Raw genomic sequence first — 21,218 nt, 5'->3', positions numbered from 1 at the left:
GGAGCCCTGGAGGAGGCGGTGGCCGGTTCGGGCGGGGGGTGATGGCGCTTCTGGAAGCAGACGCAGCCCCCGGAGCAAGCAGCACACGGGAATCTAAACGGTGATGACCGCGAAGGTCGCGGGGTCCCTGGCGGGATGTGCTTGCGCTGTGCGTAGCTGTTCAGCGCGCAGCGATTTTACGTTCATCCAACTTTTTTTTTTTTTTTTTTTTTTTTTTTTTTAATAAATCTGAAAACTACAAGAGGCCAAGGCCCTGGGAGCTGTAGGAGGTGCAGCTCAGCCTCGGGGCCTGCCGCGGACAGGGGAGGGCGCAGGTGCACAGGGGTTCCGGGTGCGCCGCAGGGGACAGAGCACGGACCGGACGGGAGTGAGCAGCGCCCACCCTGGCCTGCGGCCGTCGGCGCACCCTGTCTTTCCGCGTGTGGCCCCGGTGCTGGCTGAGCCCGGTCGCGGGACAGACGAGGCTGCCAGGGGCCGGGGGCGGGACAATAGCGCTGCCAGCTCGCACATGCACGAGTGGCGGGGGAGGGGGTGGCGCCTCCCTGGCCAGCAGTCGCCTCCCCCTGGCGTCAACAGCCGTGGAGAGGAGCGTGCTGGTGGCGGGAGGAAGGCGTGGAGAAAGCGGTGATTGGCGACTGTGCGGCTGTCGCCGGACTGAGACCCCTGCACGCGCATCCTGAGCCCCACCCCCGGCCGCCCCTGGGTGGAAGGACAGAGAGCGGATGCGGGGCCTGGGGGGCTGTGCCGGGCGGGTGCTGGGACTGGGCGACTCCGGGGAGGTGTGTGCCCAGCTCGCTGCAGAGGCTCTGCTCTGGACGTCCTTGGGGGGTCCCGCCCAGCCCCCTCTGGCTCTGAGCCCAAGGTTTCACGTGGCCAACCCTCAGCTGTGGACGAAATCAAAGCACTTCCTGACAGAGACCCTGCAGGCTCCACCCAGGTTCCTCCCCCACCCCAGCCCAGCAGGGGGGCTGCCCCTTATGCACCAGTGCCCGCTGCCCCCTCACAGCCCGGGCCCACATGGGGACCCCCGGGCGGACCAGTTAGAAGTGAGCAAATCTGCAGGGGCTGACTGGCACTCCTGCCCACTCTGGGCCTCTGGGAGCTGGTAGTGAGCTCAGGTCAGGTTCAGGGTCAGGGTCAGATCACGTTTGGAAGGGGCCACGCCATGCCTGGTTAACCTAAACAAGCTTATTTATAAATATTTATTTATTTATTTGAAAGTCAGAGTTACACAGGGAGAGGAGAGAGAGAGAGGAGGGAGAGCTGGGACTGAGGACCCACTCACCCTAAAACTGAGCTCCTCTCCATCCCGTTCCCACCTGCCAGCCCCTTTCACACCCGATGGGGCTGACTTGGTGGACAGGTGGCTTCTGTGGTCCTCAGGCAGCACCAGGAAAGTGCCTGACACCCGGTGCCACCTCCGCCATGGGCACGGCCCAGGCCCTTCCCTCCCCAGCCTGTTTCCTCGTCTGTGAAATGGGGGCATCACCCATTTTAACCTCCAGGGGGAATATCATGGTGGCACCTGTGGCTGCGGGGCTGGGTAGGGACTGAGCCGGGGTGGGCTCGGCGAGGAGCGAGCTGTCCACCCCTTGGTGGGCAGCTCCCGGGCACCCAAGCTGGACCTGAGCAGGCAAGGTTGCATCCGCTAGGGGCTTGGATTCCAGTTCAGCCTCCCACCTGGTCAGGGATCTCCGCCAGACACCACCCCCAAGGATGCTTTTCCCTTCTTCCCGGCAGCTGGGACAGCAGCAGCCATGGCCTGGGGCTGTCGAGAGCATCATAGGGTGTGTGCGTCATAGGCAAGGGTGTGGGACCTCTCCTGTCCCCTTCCTCTCCCTGCCCCAGGGGACACTGCCGTCAGTGGCCCGGATCTCCTTTCTGGGGAAAGCTCGGGAACCGGTCCGATCCACCGAATCCTGCCTGTGATGCTTCTATGTCACCACCAGGTGTCGCCCTTGGCCCTCGCACCACTGCCAGTCAAGGCCACAGTCTGGTCCAGGCCCGGCTTTACGTCCTTGGGGGAGGGGACAGAAAGCACACAAGCCAGGACCAGAACCAGGCTCCAGGTCACTGGACACAGGTTCTGGTACACACACACACCCTGGGCTGGTTCCAGCCCATCTGTGGCCAGTGGGCGTGCCTTCCACCTGCAGGCCAGGACTTGCCCGCCACGGTGGAAACCCCTCCCTGTACCCCTCACTCCCCTCCTGATGCCAGCCTTCTCCCGGGCCTGGGGTCTCTGCCCACCTCCTCCCATCTCTCCCCCCGCCAGCTTCAGATGGGGACACCCTCCTTGGTCCCACGCCCCAAGTGCTAAGAAACATTTCAAGACAGAGGTTTGGAGCCTGCACTGTGGTACAATGAGTTGACCCACTGCCTGTGCACTGGCATCCCATATGGGCACCGGTTCGAGTCCCAGCTGCTCCGCTTCCGATCCAGCTCTCTGCTATGGCCTGGGAAAGCAGCAGAAGATGGCCCAAGTGCTTGGGCCCCTGCACCCACGAGGGAGACCCAGATGGAGCTCCTGGCTCCAGGCCCAGCTGTGGCTTTTGCCAGCATTTGGAGAGTGAACCAGCATATGGGGCGCTCCTTCCCCCCCCCATCTCTGTCTTTGAAATGAAAGGAAATAAATATGATTTATTACATTCAAATGAAAGTACGATGAATGTATATTACATTCAAATGAAGGGAAATCAGTCTTTGGAAACCGTGATTTTGAAAACCAGGTGTTCCCATGGTCGTCTTTACTGGAAAGTTGGCGTGGGCTCTGTCGCCGCCCCTCCCCCGACCACCTCCTGGGTGGCCCACTTTGCACCTGCTTCCTTGTGTCCTGAACGCTGGTGTTTTTCATCTTTGATCTTCTGTCTTCTCACATCACTTGCATTTGGCTGCCTTAATTGATTTCCCTTTAAACCGCTTCACTTTGATCCCGGAAGAGTAATTTTCGGCCCATCCCCCTGGGTGTTTTTTCATTTTAATTTCTTCCCGAATTCCACTTTGCGTTGTGCCTTTGCCCTTGGCTCGGCTCCACGGTGTGAAGTTTCCGTCTCCTTCCTGCTGCTCTTTTTCTTTCTTTCCTCTTAACTAGTTTTGATTTTTAACAAAAGTTCATTCAAATTTTGCTAGCTAGGTTTATTTGAAAGGCAGAGTTAGAGAGAGAGAGAGAGAGAGAGAGAGAGAGAGAGAGAGAGTCTTCCACCTGCTGGTTCACTCCCCAAATGGCTGCAATGGCCGGAGCTGTGCTGATCCAAATTCAAGAGCCACAGCTCCCCAAATGATTGCAAGGTCAGGGGCTAGGCCAGGCAGAAGCCAGAAGCCTGGAACTCCATCCGGGTCTCCCACATGGTGGCAGAGGCCCAGGCACTTGGGCCATCCTCTGCTGTTTTCCCAGGCGTATTAGCAGGGAGCCAGATCGGAAGTGGAGCAGCCAGGACTCAAACCGGCGCCCATGTGGGATGCTGGTGTCATAGGCAGTGGCTTAACCTGCTGCGCCACAGCGCCAGCCACTGTTTTCTCCGTGGTTGCCCCTTAACTTCCCAAGCCTTCAGTGGGCACAGATGCTCTCGGGTTGACCCCAGCCCTGGGCCAAAGTCCCACGGGTGTGCGAGGCCAGGACGACACACCCCAGGTGGGGTGGTCAGGCCCTCCCCCCGCTGCTCCCTCTCCCGGAGCCCACTGTGCCCTGTCGGGAGGCAGGTGCCACACCCCTTCCTCCCCTCACCCTGCCGCTACCCCTGCAGGTGCCCCTTAGGCACTAACTCCTCACTCCAGGACACTGGGAGCTGCAGCTCTCTCCCACAGGACTCTCCCCTGCCCCTCTGACACCCCCAGCCACGGGAAGCAGGACACGTGGGGAGGGGGGGCCAGGAGGTTGCGCAGTGCACCTGCCTCCAGGTGACAGCCCTGGTCCCACCTGTGCTGCTGGAGTCCTGACTAGGACAGGGCCATCTCTGTGCTCAAAGCCGGCCATGGTTCAGCGCCATTGTCAGCAAGGCTGTGCAGACAGGGGCGCCATGTTGCACACCTCCAGGGGGCACCCTCTCGTGTGTACGGAGCCTCCTCTGGGTGAGCTGAGGGGCTTGCAGTTCATCCCAAGCAGGCAGCACTCACCGCAGGGGTCACCTAGGAGCAGCACACGGCTCCAGAAAGACGGCGTCTTCCCAGGCTTGTCCCCCCTCCTTTCCCCTACCCCCACCTATAAAGAACAGAAAAGTAGTAATTCTCTAAAAAAGAATCGAGGCTGGTGCTGTGGTGTAGTGGGGTGAGACACCGCCTGCAATGCTAGCATCCCATATGGGTGTCGGTTCAAGTCCTGGCTGCTCTGCTTCCGATCCAGCTCCCTGCTAATGCACCTGGGAGAGCAGCAGAAGACGGCCCAAGGGCTTGGGTCCCTGCACCCACATGGGAGACCCGGGTGGAATTCCTGGCTCCTGGCTCAGCCCCAGCCATTGCGTCCAATATGGAGAGTGAACCAATGGATGAAGGACCTCTCCCTGTCTCTCTGTATGTGTCACTTTGCTTTTCAAACAAACAAATCTTTAAAAAAAAATTAGGTCCCTAAGTTAAGGTTGCAATGCAATCTGTAAAGCGCTTCGGCAAGTTTAGTAAATATATTCCAAATACCTTATGCTTTGTTTTGATTTATTCAATAAGGGTGCTAGGACAATTAGCTGTCCATATGGAAAAAGAATAAAATTAGATTCTCACCTCCCACGTAAGTGAAAATCAACTCCGGATGAATTAGAAAACTAGGTGTGAAAAATATAATCGAAAAACTTTTAAAAGAACATGTAAAATGAGGAAATGCATCAGACTAGAAAAGCCCCAAATGAGCAAGGTCCAGATGAACATTTATTTAAGATGATTTCTTTGTCAAGTACCATCACACTAGGGGCCGGCGCTGTGGCACAGCAGGCAAAGCCGCCGCCTGGGATGCCAGCATTCTATACGGGTGCCAATTCATGTCCTGGCTTCTCCACTTCCGTCCAATCCAGCTCCCTGCTAATGGAAGATGGCCCAAGTCCTTGGGCCCCTGCACCCGCGTGGGAGACCTGGAAGAAGCTCCTGGCTCCTGGCTTTGGATCGGCGCAGCTCCGGCCATTGCGGCCATTTGGGAGTGAACCAGGGATGGAAGACACTGCCCCTTCCCCTCTCTTTCTGTTAATTCTGTCAGATAAATAAATAAATCTTTAAAAAATTAAACATCTAAGTTTACTATTTGAAAGGCAGAGTGACGAGAGATAGAGATAGAGGTAGAGGTAAGAGGCAGAGGCAAAGATGGAAATATAGAGATAGGGATAGGGATAGGGATAGGGATAGGGATAGGGATAGGGATAGGGATAGGGATAGGGGTAGGGGTAGGGATAGGGATAGGGATAGGGATAGGGATAGGGATAGGGGTAGGGGTAGGGATAGGGATAGGGATAGGGATAGGGATAGGGGTAGGGGTAGGGGTAGGGGTAGGGGTAGGGGTAGGGGTAGGGATAGGGATAGGGATAGGGATAGGGATGGGGTAGAGATGATGGAGTCTGGACTCTCCTAGGTGGGATGCAGATGTGCCGAGTAACAACCCAGCTGCTGAGCCAAACACTGGCCCCACAGGCCACCTCTGGGGGGCCTCAAGCCCTTTCTGCCCTACCCCACCCCATCTCTCTCCCAGCACCCTCTTCCATTGGGGAGAGACACAGGTGCAGCAGCTGGGGGCTCTGATTGGCCCACCTCCGGGTCAATCACTGGGGGAGCAACACAGGTGCAGCAGCCTTGCGCTCTGATTGGCCCACCTCTGGGTCCATCACTGCGGTGTGGTAAGCCGTGAGAGCTGTGATTTATTAAGCGTGGGGCCCAAGGCTGCCCCTGTGGCCAGGATGGGCCCCACCCGCTGAGCAGAGTCCCACAGTCTGGGGAGCAGGGGTCTCCCTGGCTGGACCAGGGCTCTGAGGACAGAGACTGTCAGATCCGGCCCCTTCCCCTGTCCCCAGCCATGACAGGTGTTCCAGAGGTGGAAGCACAGGGACCTCGGGTCCCCAGATGCCGCCCCGGGAAACCTCGCCAGCAGGTGCAGGCCACTGGGGAGCAGCAGGAGCTGCTAAAATGGGCTCCTCCCACCCAGCACACTTGCCAAGGAGGAAAAGTCACCCATGTGGTTTGTGACCCTGAGGTGGGCCATCTCCGTGGAGATCAGGGAACAAGGGGGTGGGCGCCTGCCCTGGGAAGCCAGGGTCCTCCCACAGAGAGGGCACCCCGCGTGGGGGAGGGGTCACCAGGTTCAGCACCTTGGAAATGTTCATGGCGGGAAATGATGCAAAGGAGCCCAGATCAGACGTGCTGGGGGTGGGGGGAGCAGTCGGGTTAGGGTTAGGGATGGAGGGGAGGAAGCCACCCGGTGCTCTGTCCACCGTGAAGTCGCTGATGCTTGGATCCCCAGCAGAGGTCCGTTAGCCCGGGACTCCCATACCCCCTGCAGCCCCGGGTCCCAGGCGGAGGTCTGGTAGTCTGGGACCCCCACGCCCCCTGCAGTCCTGTTCGGAAGTCAATCCTCTCACACCACACCCTGGACACCCAAGCCGTGGCTCTCAGACCCAGAGCTGAGTGGGCTGGCACTATGGCACAGCGGGTTAAACCGCCGCTCTCGACACCTGCACCGCACGTTGGAGCACCCTGGGTTTGAGTCCCGGCTGCTCCGCTTCCAAAACAGCTTCCTGCGAATGTGCACCGTGGGAGGGAGCGGGGGATGGCTCAAGTACTTGAGTCCCTGCCACTCACCTGGGAGACCCGGATGGAGTTCCTGTCTCCTAGCTTCATCCTGGTCCAGCCCTGGCTGTTGCAGGCATTTGGGGAGTGAACTAACAGTCTCTCTCTCTCTCTCTCTCTCTCTCTCTCTCTCTCTCTGTCGCTCTCTCTCTCTGACTTTCAAATAAATAAATGAACCTTAAAAAAAAAAAAATCCGAGCTGACCACGACGCTCCTCTGTATCGCACCTGCTCAGTCTCCCATGCTCCGGCCCCGCCCTAACCTCTGAGCCTTCCCAGAGGCCACTCCCACCGCCCGCCGCAGCTTCGCATCATCGGTCAAACACCTCCGGCTTTGCTCTCTCTCCACGCCTTCTGCTGCACCTGCTCTTGGGGCTGATGCATTTGTGAGTCTGGCCTGGAGTTCAGGGGCCGTGCCGCGTCATCGCCGTGGTCACCACCTGGGCTGGCCTCGCCACACCCAGAGCTGGCTGGCACGGACGGATGGAACAGGTTTGGGGAGCAGAGGGCTTTCCTCTCTCTGGGCCTCACGGGCACCCTCCCTCCATCCCTCTCCAAGCCTGTCCCCAAGGACGGCCGAGGGACGCGGTGATTAATTAGAAAGCAAGTCATGTGCAGGTCCGGCCTCATTCCAATAAACCCGTCAAGGGTATTAGTTACCAGATGTGGCGATAGAGGTGGGGGAGGTTGACTGTAGCAAGCAAAGAATCCTGGGGACCAGAATACGAATGAGCACCCGACTCAGTGGCTGGAGGCCCTGAGGGGCTGCGGGGCACCTTGGGGAAAAAATGCCCGGTGCTGAAAATGGCGTCCCCTCTGCCCCCGGCCCACACCCGGCAGGTGCCGGGTCTCTGCATGGCTCACGGCGGCCCCGGCCCTCCCCGCTCTGAGCCCCGTTCTTCAGCCCAGGACATCAGAGGCACAGAGAGGTTTTACCGCTTGACAGGGGTCACACAGCCAGCAAGTGGCAGCGCTGGGACAGCCCCCTGTGCTCTTGTACTCTCCCACGGGAGTGCAGGGGTCCGAGGACCTGGGCCATCTGCTGCTGCTTTCCCAGGGCGCATTAGCAGGGAGATGGATGGGAAGTGGAGCAGCCAGGACTGCCCCTCACATGATAGGATGCTGGTTTGCAAGCTGACCCCGCCCCCGCCCCCCCCCCACCTGTGCTCTTAACCACAAGGGTCCACGCCTCCCCGGGAGCGAGGCAGAAGAGGGCGTCACTTGTCACAGTGGCAGTCACATTGCTGAAACCCGGCCTGTGCCAACGAGGCTCCTTCCAGGAGCCCACGACTCTGTGTGTGTGTGTGTGTGGCGGGAGGGGCTCCCCTGGGACAGGATTTGGGGGGCAAGGCACCTGCCCCTCCTCGCTCTTCTCTGTGTCTACCCCGGGAGGCGATCTCAGCCCAGCACCGGTCCGCAGCGGGATTAAAATAGTCCTGACCTCAATAGGAGCGCCATGGGATGGCAGCCTCCGCGACGCCAGCCGGGGCGTGGGCGGGGAGCACGCAACACTGGGATGAGCCGCCCCCAGCCCCGGAAGGCGGCCCCTAGACCCCTGTGAGCAGGAGCACTGAGCGCCCGCGTGTGGCAAGGGGACAGACCAGGAGGTCCTGTCGCTGGGGGGACGATGCAGCCAGGGGCGGGGCGGTGCAGCCGGCGGTAAGGGTAGGGGGTGGGGGCGTCTCTGGGTTCCAGGAGAGGAGGGCTTGAGGACATAGGCAGGCTGTAGAAGCGGGCGTGTGGGCCCTGACCCGGGGAGGATGCTGAGGTGGGCGGTCCCCTGGGCGGACCCTGAGTGGGCGGGGTCCCTCAGATCTGGCGTTGTGCACAGAATGAGGGACATCACCCTTGCTTAAAATCCACCATTGTTGTTGTGCAAGTCTTTTTTTTTTTTTTTAAAGAATTATTTATTTATTTGAAAGGCAGAGTTTTTTTTCCAGGTCTCCCATGTGGGTGCAGGGGCTTAAGCACTTGGGCCACTTTCCACCATCCTCCCAGGCACATTAGCAGGGAGCTGAATCAGAAGCGGAGCAGCCGGGACTCGAACCAGTGTCCATGGAATCGTAGCCGGTGACTTTACCTGCTTGCTATGCCACAGCGCCAGCCCCAGTTTCCAACAACTTGAAGCATCACCTACTACCTCCCAGGGTGTGCATCGGCAGGAAGCTGGAGTTAGGAGCCGCAGCTGGGACTCGAACCCTAGCTTGTGGGACGCAGGCATCTTAACCACGAGGCCAACTGCTCCCCGCCCATCTGCAGCCATCGTCCTGCAACTCTTAACCATTTCATCTTGAATGTGTGTTTTGCACCTGAAGTGCAAGAGGAGGCGGAACACGAGCGGGAACGTGGAGATGAAGAACGTGTGTGTGTTTCTGTTCCCATCCAGTGGTGGCCAGGTCCCAGGGACCCAGGGTGCGCGTGGACTCGGGCTGGGCGGGATTCAGAGTGACTCAGAGCAGGTGCACTGAGCCCTCCAGTCTTGCCTGTAAAGATTCAATTCATTAGGAATGGATAAAAATGTTGACTTTTAAAAAAAATTTCATCCGTACCAACTGTTCTCAGTGTCACTCGCTGTGCACCACAGTGAAACTACTCTCCATGCCATTCCCACTGCATCAGGGATTACAGGACATGCAGAGGCGATGGCGGGTCTGCGGGAGGGGGTACGTGGGGGCCTGAGCATCCACAGATTGGGCAGCCGTGGGGCTCTGGCGCAGCCCCCTGAGCACAGGGAGGGAGGACTGTGCTAGGTCGGGGGTCGCTGGTGGCTTTGAGAGCTCCCCTCCCTCCCCGTCTGCCTAAGCCATGCCTCCCTCGTAAGGCGGGAAGACAGCAGCGCTGTCGTCAGAACCTAGGAGCGGCCCGGAACCCGAGCCTTCCTGCCTTGCTGCTCGCTTCCCGTGTGCACCAAGCATGCTGGCTGACAATGGCGACGCGGGAAGAACAGAGACAAGAGTGACACACGGTTCCTTTTCTTTTCCATCCCTCATGAAGCACGGATTCTGATGTGTACCTATCAAGAGGGGAGCTGAAAACAGCTGGGGTGGCTGTTGGGCCAGACGGAGGGGCCAGCACTGTGGCATAGTAGGTTAACACACTGTGGCCTGCAGTGACAGCATTACCCTATGGGCACTGGTTCAAGTCCCGGCTGCTCCACTTCCCATCCAGCTCCCTGCTAATGCACCTGGGAAAGCGGTAGAAGATGGCCCAAGTGCTTGGGTCCCTGCACCCATGTGGGAGACCTGGAAGAAACTCCAGGCTCCTAGCTTTGGTCTGGCCCAGCTCCAGCTGTTGCAGCCACTGGGGAGTGAACAAGTAGGTGAAAGCTCACTTGCTTGCTTGCTCTTGCACATGGGCGCGCGATCTCTCTCTGTAACTCTGCCTTTCAAAAAAAAAAAAAAAAAAGGCGGAGCTGAAATTGACATCATGAACAGCCTCTTGGTCTTGGTTTTTTTTTTTTTTTTTAAGATTTATTTATTTGAAAGTCAAAGTTATACAGAGAGAGGAGAGGCAGAGAGAGAGAGAGAGAGAGAGGTCTTCCATCTGAAGGTTCACTCCCCAATTGGCTGCAACAGCCAGAGCTGCGCTGATCTGAAGCCAGGAGCCAGGAGCTTCTTCCTGGCCTCCCACATGGGTGCAGGGGCCCAAGGACTTGGGCCATCTTCTGCTGCTTTCCCAGGCCACAGCAGAGAGCTGGATGGGAAATGGAGCAGATGGGACTTGAACTGTCTCCCATATGGGATGCCGGCGCTTCAGGCCAGGGCATTAACCCACTGTGCCACAGCGCCGGCCCCAGGTGTGTGTGTGTGTGTGTGTGTGTTTTAGATTTATTTATTTATTTGAAAGGCAGTGTCAGCAAGAGCGAGAGTGAGAGTGAATATCTTCCATTCACTGGGTTGCCTCCAAAATGCTCACAACAGTTAGGCTGGGTTAGACTGAAGCCAGGAGCCTGGGACCCCATGTGGGTTTCCCACACGTACAGCAGGGGCCCAGTGTGGGATCATCTTCCACTGTTTTCCCTGGCGTATTAGCAGGAAGCTGAATTGGAAGTGGAGCAGCCGGGACTCGAACCAGTGCCCATACGGGATGTCAGCATAGCAGGTTAAGCCGCAGCCACAGCACCAGCCGCTGTTTTCTCCTTTTCCTGGGAGTCCTGTCCACTGCAGTGTTTCGGGTCCTATGCCCGCGTGGGGGCCCTGCTGGGCCAGGTGCACCTGCCTGCCGAGGGGGCGATGGGGGCGGTGCCGAGGCAGCCCAGAGGGGAGGGGAGGCTGCAGGGACACTTCCTGGATGTCAGAGAAAGCAGTGCGGTGCCTCTTTTGCGATTCTTTCTAAAACAGAGAGGCACCTGGGAAGTGTCTAAAGGTACTTCAAAAAGTTCCTGGGAAAATAGAACTGGCAGGTGGGTTTTACTTTGTCTTTGATTACTTGAGCTTCCGTGAGGACCCTTGTGCGCTCAACTCTGCCAGGAGCTGGTGGGGCCTGATCAGGCAGGGAAGTGGGGTGGAGGGGATGGTGGGCAGCCCGGCCGGCCCCCAGACCCTACTCTGCTCTTGGTCCAGTTTGCCAAGTGCCCAGGGCTCTGCCCTGCCCTCCAGGGGGCCCTGGTGGAAGGGACAGAACATGGCCGTCTGTGGCTTTCCCAAGGCTGCCAGGAGTCTCCATCCCACTGCCTGCATTCTCTGCTCATGTGTTTATTTTCGGAGCAGGAAAGTGGATTTGCAACGCTCCTTCTGCGTGTGCAACCCACCCCCCGGAGGTGGGAGGGGATGTGGGGCTCATGAATAATGCAATGCACCAGGCCCCCCCTGGGCCATGCTGGGCTCCAGGCTGTCCTGGGAAGGCTCTGGGTCACCACACAGGGGCCCAGGAGAAAGCCCAGCCCCTGCCCCTGCCCCCTGCCGCTCTGCAGTTGAGGCGAGTCCCCACCTGCAGCACAGGCGTGCTGCTCTGTCTTCACTGTGGTTTGGCTGGCCACCCGGGACGTGGCCCGTGCAGGGCTGGGTCCTCTCTTGGGTGCCAGCCTTCGTCCTCCTGGGCATGCTGAGCTCCAGCTATGTCCTGAGCCCAGCACAGACAGACGGGAGCCCCAGCAGCTGGCGGGCACAGCCCAGCGAGGGCCCAGCCGCGTTGGGTGGCGTGGACAAGCTTCGAGCCGGGCAGTGGGTGTCGGAAGTTGAGTTTGTGTTGTCCTTGGTTTATCTCGGTGGGGTTCTCTTAAAGGGGCCACCCAAAAATTTTTGCTTATTTATTGTATTTGAAGGGCTGAAGCCAAGGAGCCAAGGAGAGAGCCTCCATCCCCTGGTCCTCTCCCCAAAACCCAGGACTGGGCCAGGCTGAAGCCAGGAGCCCAGAACTCCATCCAGGTCTCCCTCGTGAGTGGCCGGGGCCCAAATACTTGAGTCATCACCAGCTGCCTCCCAGGGTGCGCATTAGCAGGGAGCTGGACTGGGAAGTGGAGCTGGGACTGGAATATGAGACGCAGGAGTTCCAAGTGGTCTTAACCGCTGTGCTGAGCACCCGCCCCAAGGGTCCTACCCAGGGCAGGGAAGCGGGGATGTCCCCCGTGCCCCAGGAGCAATGCCTGGAACAGTGACCCTGTCCTGCCCTTAGCCACCTGCCAAGACCCTCAGGCTACCTCCCGGTCCACAGTCCAGTGCCCTCTGCTTGGGGGGAAAGGGGGTGACAAGTGGCATTGCCCCCCTCCCAGCTGCTAAACGCCCCCCACTGAGCCTAACGCAGGAGCCTTGTAGGGTAGACACAGGGTATTTAAATGGAGGCATCAAAGGGTTGACCAGCAACTTCTCTGGAGCGATCCAGGAATGGGGGGTGCACCTGGGAGTGGGGGAGAAGCCATGGTACCTGGGGCAGCCCTTCCATCCCCCACTGCATGCCCCAGCCCCGGGAGGCAGTGGCCTGGCGCTTTTCTATCATAACATTTACCAACAGAGCTGCAATTGAGCCAGGCGGCTTGGCAATTATAATCATGTTATCATTATTGCTGATAATTCTGATCACAAGCATAAATTATCAACAGGAGCAGGGCGCAGCAGTGGAGGGTGCAGGAGGTAGACACCTCTGGGGCGGCGTTGAGGAAGGGGGGAGACCGGCTTCCCTTTCTGCTCAGCACCTCCCACCCCCCTCCTGGTGCTGCCCAAGGCCAAGCGGCCCCTCTGGAGGCCTGTCCCCTGGGGTGCTGGGGACTGAAGGTGGCGTTTCCCATCAGCGTCCCAGGGCTGCCCCGACCACCACTCGAGGAGCCCCTGGGTGCCTTGCACAAACTATTAAGGTGCAATTATTACGGAGCCGGTAGTTCCAAATTGATCTTTCAGTTACTCCACAGCTGCAACCATGGAGACGGCCCCGGCTCAATTACACGCCTCTCTCTGTTCTTTAAAGATTCCATGGAGGAGAGCGGGAGGAGAGGAGGCAGCGGTGGCGGGTGGGCCGGCAGTGGCGGGGGCAGAGATGCCAAGAGAGAGAGGCAGAGACGATAGAGCCTGAGGCATGGGGAGGGGGCAAGAGACCCCCAGAGATGAGGAGCAGGGCAGACCGGGATGGGGAGAGCCCCAGAGAGGTGACAGATCCGAGGGAGCTGCGAGAGATAAGGGCTCAGAGATGGAGAAAGAGGAATCACGGGACATCAAGAGAGGGAGACAGACAGGGAAGGGGGGGGTGCTGGGCAGAGCGCCTGCAAGGAGAGAGACAGAGGCCAAGGAGGAAGCAGGTTCTAGAAACAGACACATACACCCTCCTCCTGGCTCCTTCCCTCTCCCCCCACCAACACACACACACACACACACACACACACACTTTACTGGAAAGAGCTACATAAAAAGACAGCAAGGAACAGATGGAGGGAAACAGGAGAAAAATGAAGACCAGGGAGTTCGCTGACAGCACAGAGAAGACGCACGTTTTCTACTCATTCATGCATGCATCATTGACCCATCCTCCACCCACCCACCCATCCATCCGTCCATCCACCCATCCACCCATCCATCCGTCCATCCACCCATCCTGCCATCCAACCACCCATCTGTCCACTCATCTGTCCAACCACCCATCTGTCCACCCATCCATCCAACCACCCATCTTCCATCCATCCATCCATCTGCCTGTTTGTCCCTCTCCATCCATCCATCCATCCATCTTTCCAACCATCCATCCATCTACTCTACCACCCATCCATCCATCCATCCATCTACCCATCCATCCATCTGTCTCCCCACCCATCCACCCACCCAGCCAGCCACCCATCCATCTACCCATCCATTCACCCATCCAGCCACCGATCCAGCCACTGATCCATCCATCTATCTGTTCACCCACCTGTACATCCGTCCATCTGTCTACCCACCCATCCATCCACCCACCCATCCGTCCATGCATGCATCCATCCACCCATCCACCCATCCATCTACCCATCCACTCATCCATTCATCCATCCATCCATCCATCCACCCATCCATCCCTCTGTCCACCCATCCATCTGTCCACAAACACATCCACCCAGCCAGCCAGCCACCCATCCATCTACCCATCCACCCACCCATCCAGCCACTGATCCATCCATCCGTCCACCCATCCATCTACCCATCCACTCACCCATCCAGCCACTGATCCATCCATCCATCCATCCATCCATCCATCTGTCCATCCGTCCACCCACCCAGACAGCCACTAATCCATCCATCCATCCATCCATCCATCCATCCATCCATCCATCTGTCCACCCACCCAGCCAGCCACTAATCCATCCATCCATCCATCCATCCATCTGTCCACCCACCCAGCCAGCCACTGATCCATCCATCCATCCATCCATCCACCCACCCACCCACCCATCCACCCAGTTAGCCACTGATCCATCCATCCATCCATCCACCCATCCACCCATCCACCCAGTTAGCCACTGATCCATCCATCCATCCATCCATCCATCCATCCATCCGTCCACCCATCCATGCCTGCAATGTCCGCAGAGCCCCACCGTGTGCCAGGCTCAGGGCTCACAAGCCCCCACCTCTGCCCTCACAGGGATCTTAGAGTTTACTGGGTGCATCTGTGTTGCTACAGTGAGATTCCCAAGGCTGGGGAACTTTATCGGGGAAAGAGTTTCATTCAGCCAACAGTTCTGGCGGCGCAAGGGGTGGCAACCTTGCTGCAGGGTCCTGAGGCTGCACAGGCCATCACATGGTGTGAGACAGGGAGGAGGTGTGTGTGTGTGGGGGGGGTCTCTCCCCATCTTCTCACAAACCTACCATGACATGGCTGTGGGGGCGCCACCCTCATGGCCACAGGCTCCCCCGAAACACAGTCGGATGGCGTTCCCAACCTCTTTGTACCGCACAGTGAGGGTTGAACTTGAACACGGGAGCCCTGCGGGAACCCATTCAGATCACGTCCAAACCACAGCAGCAGGAGAGTCAGACGGGGACCAAATGCTCCAGCCAGGCAGTCTCCCCAGCCACGTACTAAGAGGAGCCATGGGGCCCAGAACTCCTCGGCCAGCAGGTGACCTGGTCGGGGTGGTCGGGAGAGACGTGTCCTTGAGGACTGGGGGCTGACCTGGTGGAGGGCGGGGGAGGATACCAGGTAGAACTGTGTGTGCCAGGGCCAGACCCACTCACCAGTGGGAGAACAAAGATGGGTTCCAAGTCCCGGCTGCTCCCTGCTAATGCAACTGGGAAAGCAGTGGAAGACGGCCCAAGTGCTTGGGCCCCTGCACCCATGTGGGAGACCCGGAGGAAGCTCCTAGCTCCTGGCTTCAGCCTGGCTGTTGCCACCATCTGGGGAGTGAACCAGCAGATGGAAGATGTCTCTTTCTGTCACTGTGCTTTTCAAATCAACAAATAAATATAGTAATGTGAAAAAATAAAAGACTTGGTTCCGGGGCTGGCGCTGTGGTGCAACGGGCATTCCATATGGGTGCCGGTTCGAGTCCCAGCTGCTCCTCTTCCCATCCAGCTCTCTGCTATGGCCTGGGAAAGCAGTGGAAGGTGGCCCAGGTCCTTGGGCCCCTGCAGCTGTGTGGGAAACCTGGAGGAAGCTCCTGGCTCCTGGCTTCGGATCGGCACAGCTCCGGCTGTTGCAGCCATCTGGGGAGTGAACCAGCGGATGGAAGACCTCTCTCTCTCTCTCTCTCTCTCTCTCTTTCAAATAAATAAAATAAATCTTAAAAAATAAAAAGACTTGGTTCCAAGGCCTCCTAAGGCAGGGGGATAGGAGGCTGGAGGCAAGGGGAGACCCCAGGGGATGCATTCTTCCGGAACCAAGGGGCTGCAGCTAATAAAAATTTGGGGGCGGGAGAGAAAGACCCTGACATTCCCAGCCGATGTGTCTCTGGGGTGGGGGAGGGGAAGGCACTGGGCTGCTGGGTCCCGGGCCACCATGGGGCCAGAGCGCGGTGCCTCTGCTCCGCCTGTTAGCCCAGGCTGCGGCGGAGAGGGAGCTTCCTCTGGCTCCAGCGCTCAGGGCCCTGTGCAGCCCGGAGCTCCCAGCAGCAGGGCCTTGTCTCGGGGTGCAGACTCTCTCCAGAGGCCGGACAGCCCCCCAAGAATGCAGAGGCCGGTGCTCCCCACACTTGAGTGTGCATCGGAAAACCTAGGGTCCTGTACTCCAAACAAAAGGCCCGGGCCACACCCACCCCTGAACCTGTACTTTCTGTTGTTTGAATTTGGTTATTTGTTTAGTTTTGGAATTTTTATTATATTTGAAAGGCAAAGAGTGTGAAATTCCCTAGGTTGGTTCACTCCCCCAAATACCTACAATAGCCAGACCGGGCCAGGCCAAAGCCAAGAGCCAGGAAGTCCAACCGGGTCTCTCACGTGGGTGGCAAGGGCCCACATCCCAAGCTGCCTCTCAGGGAGTTGGAATTGGAAGCAAAGCCTAGACTGGAGCCCAGGTACTCTGTTAAGGGATGCAGCTGTCTCAGCGGTATCTTAATCATTGTGCCAAATGCCCATCCAGGCTGGTACTTTTTTAAAAGAAAAATTTACTTCTTTACTTGAAAGGCAGAGTTAAAGAGAGGGAGAGGCAGAGGCAGAATGAGAGAGAGAGATCTTCCATCCGCTGGTTCACTTCCCAAATGGCTGCCCGGCCAGGGCTGGACCAGGCCAAAGCCAGGAGCTTCCTCCAGGTCTCCCACATGGGTGCAGGGGCCCAAGCACTTGGACCATCTTCCACTGCTTTCCCAGGCGCATTAGCAGGGAGCTGGATCAGAAGTGGAGCAGCTGGGACTGGAACCAGTGCCCATATGAGATGCTGGCATTGCAGATGGCGGCACTACCCACTATACCATGGCACCGGCCCCTGGCTGACAAGGTATGGCTCTGGCTGGCTGACAAGGTATGGCAACTGAGGCCCCAGGCTCCCCAAAGCCAGTGGCTGAGCTGAGACGGAAGAGGCACCCACTGGACCCCCTCCGGTCCTGGCTCGTCCACTTGTCCAAGCACTGGGCTGCAGATGAACTCGCCAGAGACCTCGGGCTGTGTTTAGGGACCCCCTTTACAGATGAGAAAACTGAGGCTCAGAGAGAAGACGTAGCCCCAAACAACATGGCTGAGATTGAGAAGTAAATCGGTCTGGATCTCAACCCAGGGCTCTCCTTGCAGGGCTGGGTGGGGTGCCTGGCCGTCGGGCAGTAGGTGGGATGGGGCAGAGACTGGCATACCCTCCACTAGGCAGTGCAAAGGGACGGGGGCACACGGGGTAGAAGTTCTCCCAAGGCTTTGCACTTGATGGTGTTCTCTTCCCCATAACATCACATAGCATCTGGGGAAGGCACTTTGAAATGCTTTTCCCTCCATCTTTCCTTTTTGGGTCTTGAAGTTGTCCTATTTTTATTAAATTTATTTGTTCATTTGAGACGGGGAGCGGGGCCGGGGGAGGCTCCCCTCCACAAATTCACCCCCTAAACGCCTGCAACAGCCAGCACTGGGCTGGGTGGAAGCCAGGAGCTGGGAACTCAACCCAGGTCTCCCACATGGGTGGCAGAATCCCAAAGACTGGAGCCATCACTGCTGCCCCCCAGGGCCAGCACCGGCAGGAAGCTGGAGGTGGGACTTGAACCCATGCACCTGATATGGGGAGTAGAAATCTCAAACTACCAGGCCCAACACCTGCCCTCTCCCCTCCAAAGTTGTGTCTCAAATCTTTACTAATTCATTTATTTATTTAAAGATTTATTTTACTTATTTGAAAGGCAATGAGAGAGAGAGAGAGAGAGAGAGAGAGAGAGAGAGAGAGAGAGATTTTTCCATTGGCTGGTCCACTCCCCAAATGGCTGCAATGGCTGGGGGCTTGGCTAGGCTGAAGCCAGGAGCCTTCTTCTCCATCCAGGTCCTCTATGTGGGTGCAGGGGCCCAAGCACTTGGGCCATCTTCTGCTGCTTTCCCAGGCGCATTAGCAGGGAGCTGGATTAGGAGTGGAGCAGCTGGGATTTGAACTGGCACCTGTATGAGATGCTGGTGTTGCAGTCGGCAGCTTTACCCCCTACACCACAGCACCGGCCCCTCCTCTGTCCTCAGGGATGACTGCCCTGCTTCCAGGTTGCCCAGGCTGTCCCGACCCCAGCTCGCCAGGGTGCCTGAGATCCTGGCTCTGCATCTTGAATTGGGGACATCTGCAAAACCATGGCCCTACTGATTCCCTGTCCCACCAAGGGAAAGGACTCGGTTTCCAGCAGCCTGGACCAGACCGAGCCTCAGGGGGACGAGGGCCCACGCAGGTGATGGAAGGAGGCCCGGGGGACAGCCCTCTCTGGGACTGCAGATTTGGGTCACAGACACAGGGGGCGCCAGCGAGCCCATCACCTGCCCCTTGCCCCTGTGTGGGCGTCGGCACTGCCAGGGCGCCCCCGCTGGCTGGGCTAACGTCCAACGTGGAGGCTCTGTGGCCTGATCGTGGACGGGTCTTGTTTCCCTCCCAGTCCTCACAGCTTTGCTCCTCTGAGGGGGAACAGGAATGGTGGATGTCTTCTGACATTCTAGAAGTCCCACTTCTAAGGTGTTAAGTGCCAATGATCCCGAAAAGACAAGCAGAGCCAGACGGTGGTGGAAAGAGGCAGGCGGCAGATAGGGAGTCCTGAGTGCAGATCCTGCCACTCGCTCCTGGGCTGCTCTGGGTCACTCCTGCCCTCCGACCAGGTGCGGTCTGCTCACCTATAAGATGAAGGCGTTGGGTTCCCCGTCCTCACCTGTGCTCCTGTGTGGTCCCATCCGAGGCAGTCAAACCTGAGGTTCCCCAAGCCGTTCCTCTGCCAGGATGCCTGGGCCGTCCCGCTACCTGCCCCACCCCCCGCTGGGCGGAGCCACGCGAGCTGGGTTGTGCAGCATGTTGGCCAAGGCACTGATGCCTGTAGGGCCTCAGGGTCCCGGGAGAGGAACAGAGGCTGCCGGAGTCCACATGGACAGCGCCCCCTGGCGGCCAGTTCTGCATGGGGGGGCCAGTTCCTCCTGCCTTGGGGCTTCCTGGGCTGACCGGGAAGCAGCAGATTCAGGTACCCACTCCCTTCTGTGATTGCCTGGTGCCCTACAGTCACACCTGTGACGTGGGGATAGCCCCACCCACCGGCCAGTAAACCAATGGAGGCCCATCCGTTACCAGGCACCACGCGGAACATTTCCCCCCGCAGTGTGTGTCGTTCAATCCTCACAGCAATCGGAGGAAGGAAGGCCTACCTTAGCCCCATTGTACAGACAAGCAAGCCGAGGCCCAGGGAGGCAAGTGGTGCACACACAGCCCCGCGTCATGCCCAGGTCACATGTTTCCGAGTGGGGCCCGGCTATGCCGGACCACAGTGCTGTATCCACTCCCCCCTGGTCTCTGCCTGAACTATGACGGGGCCCAGCTGGCTGTTTGGCCCAGCAGCCCACAGAGTGGAGAGAGGGACCTGCGCACCCAGCGTTGCTGCTCTGGATTCTGCCTGCAGGGGGCAGTACTGAGCACATGGCAGAGCTGCCTTCTCCCCAGGCCTCATTTCTCTCCGCGCCTTGGGGTTGGGGAAGACTGGCCCAGCACCTGCCAGCCCTTCCTGGAACCAACTTCCCTCAGCTGGGCCCCCTGGAGCCACTTAACGTTACCCTTAACACCTCCAGCCCTGGCGCCGATGTCAAGCGGGCACCATCCATTGGTCAGTGGGCAGAAGGCAGCCAGGGGAGCCAGTCCCGACAGAGCACTCATGTGGCTGGTGTCTTTAACAAAGTCTCTTTTCACTGCATTGTGGGAAGAGGCCGGCAGTACCCACCTGGCAGGTGGAGCACGAGGCATAGAGATCTTCAATGCCTCAGCCCAGAACCAAGCGGATGCTGAACCAGCCGTGACCACCATCTGCCCTGCCTGCCCTGGGAGCCACCCCGTGGTGGACACAGGAGGCTGCAGGAAGGGGGAAGTGGACCCTCGGGAGGGGAACTGGTTTGCCCAAGGTCACACAAGTGGCAAGAGGAAGAGCCAGGATTTGAACTCACATAGACCCAGCACAGGCTGGAGGGACCACACAGGAGGGTGCTTCGAGGTGTTCCCAGTCTCCCCAGGGGGCCCAGGGGGACAGATGGAGGACTCCTGGCCTCATGCCCAATCCCAGGGCCCCTCCCAGCTCTGCCACGGGCTGCCCTGGGGGCCGGCTCTCAGTCTGATGGGCTTCTGGGCTTGCGGGGGGGGGGGGGGGGAGTGTTCAGCCAAGGTCAACCCTCACCAGCGCCTGTGCCGGCCCCAGGCAGGACCTGCTGAAGTCTCAGCCAGGCTTGGGTTTTCTGCATCTAGGCCAGGAACTCCCTGGGGTTGGGGCCTGCCTGGGGTGCGCGTCCCCGCGGTGGCCAGCCTAGCAAACACCTGGCACAGGGCTCGCAGCACCTGTGGGGGAGCGGCTGTGTGGATTCAGGGGGGATGGGAGTGGATGTGCACCTGGATTCAGCAGGGCCCCTGTCGTATATGGGGGTGTGGGTATAACGGAGGAGGGTACCAGGCCAGGGCACCACAAGGGAGGGCACTTGGACCTGCTGCGACCTTGGGTGTGGGCATATCCCTCAGAGAGACAGAGGCGACCTGGGCCAAACCCTGGGAGAAGAACCGGGGCTAGGAGGCCGGGATGACCGGTGGGCCTCCGCTGCCTTTCCCCGCCCCCCATCCCCTCTCCAAGCCGGAGCCACCGAGTGACCTTGACCCCCCGAAGAGGGGGGCGAGTGCCCAGGCTCCCTAATCCCGCGGCCCGCGGGGCCAGGCGGGGTGGGGGCGGGGCGGCGGCGCGCTCCCCCCGCGGTGCCCAGGCCGGGGCGCGGGGCGGGCCGGGCGGGCTAATCCCGTATGTAAATGGCAGCCAATGGAGGGTGGTGTTGCGCGGGGCTGGGATTAGGGCCGGGGCGAATGGCTGGCAATCTTACTGGGATTACAGAACAAAGAGCCTCCCGCGCGCCCGCTCTCGCCTGCGCTCCCCGCGCCGCGCCCCGCCCTCCGCCGCAGCCGCCG

The sequence above is a fragment of the Oryctolagus cuniculus genome, chromosome 19 (assembly GCF_964237555.1).
Source record: "Oryctolagus cuniculus chromosome 19, mOryCun1.1, whole genome shotgun sequence".
In the NCBI taxonomy this organism is placed as follows: domain Eukaryota; kingdom Metazoa; phylum Chordata; class Mammalia; order Lagomorpha; family Leporidae; genus Oryctolagus; species Oryctolagus cuniculus.
Note: the sequence above shows the minus strand (reverse complement) of the source record.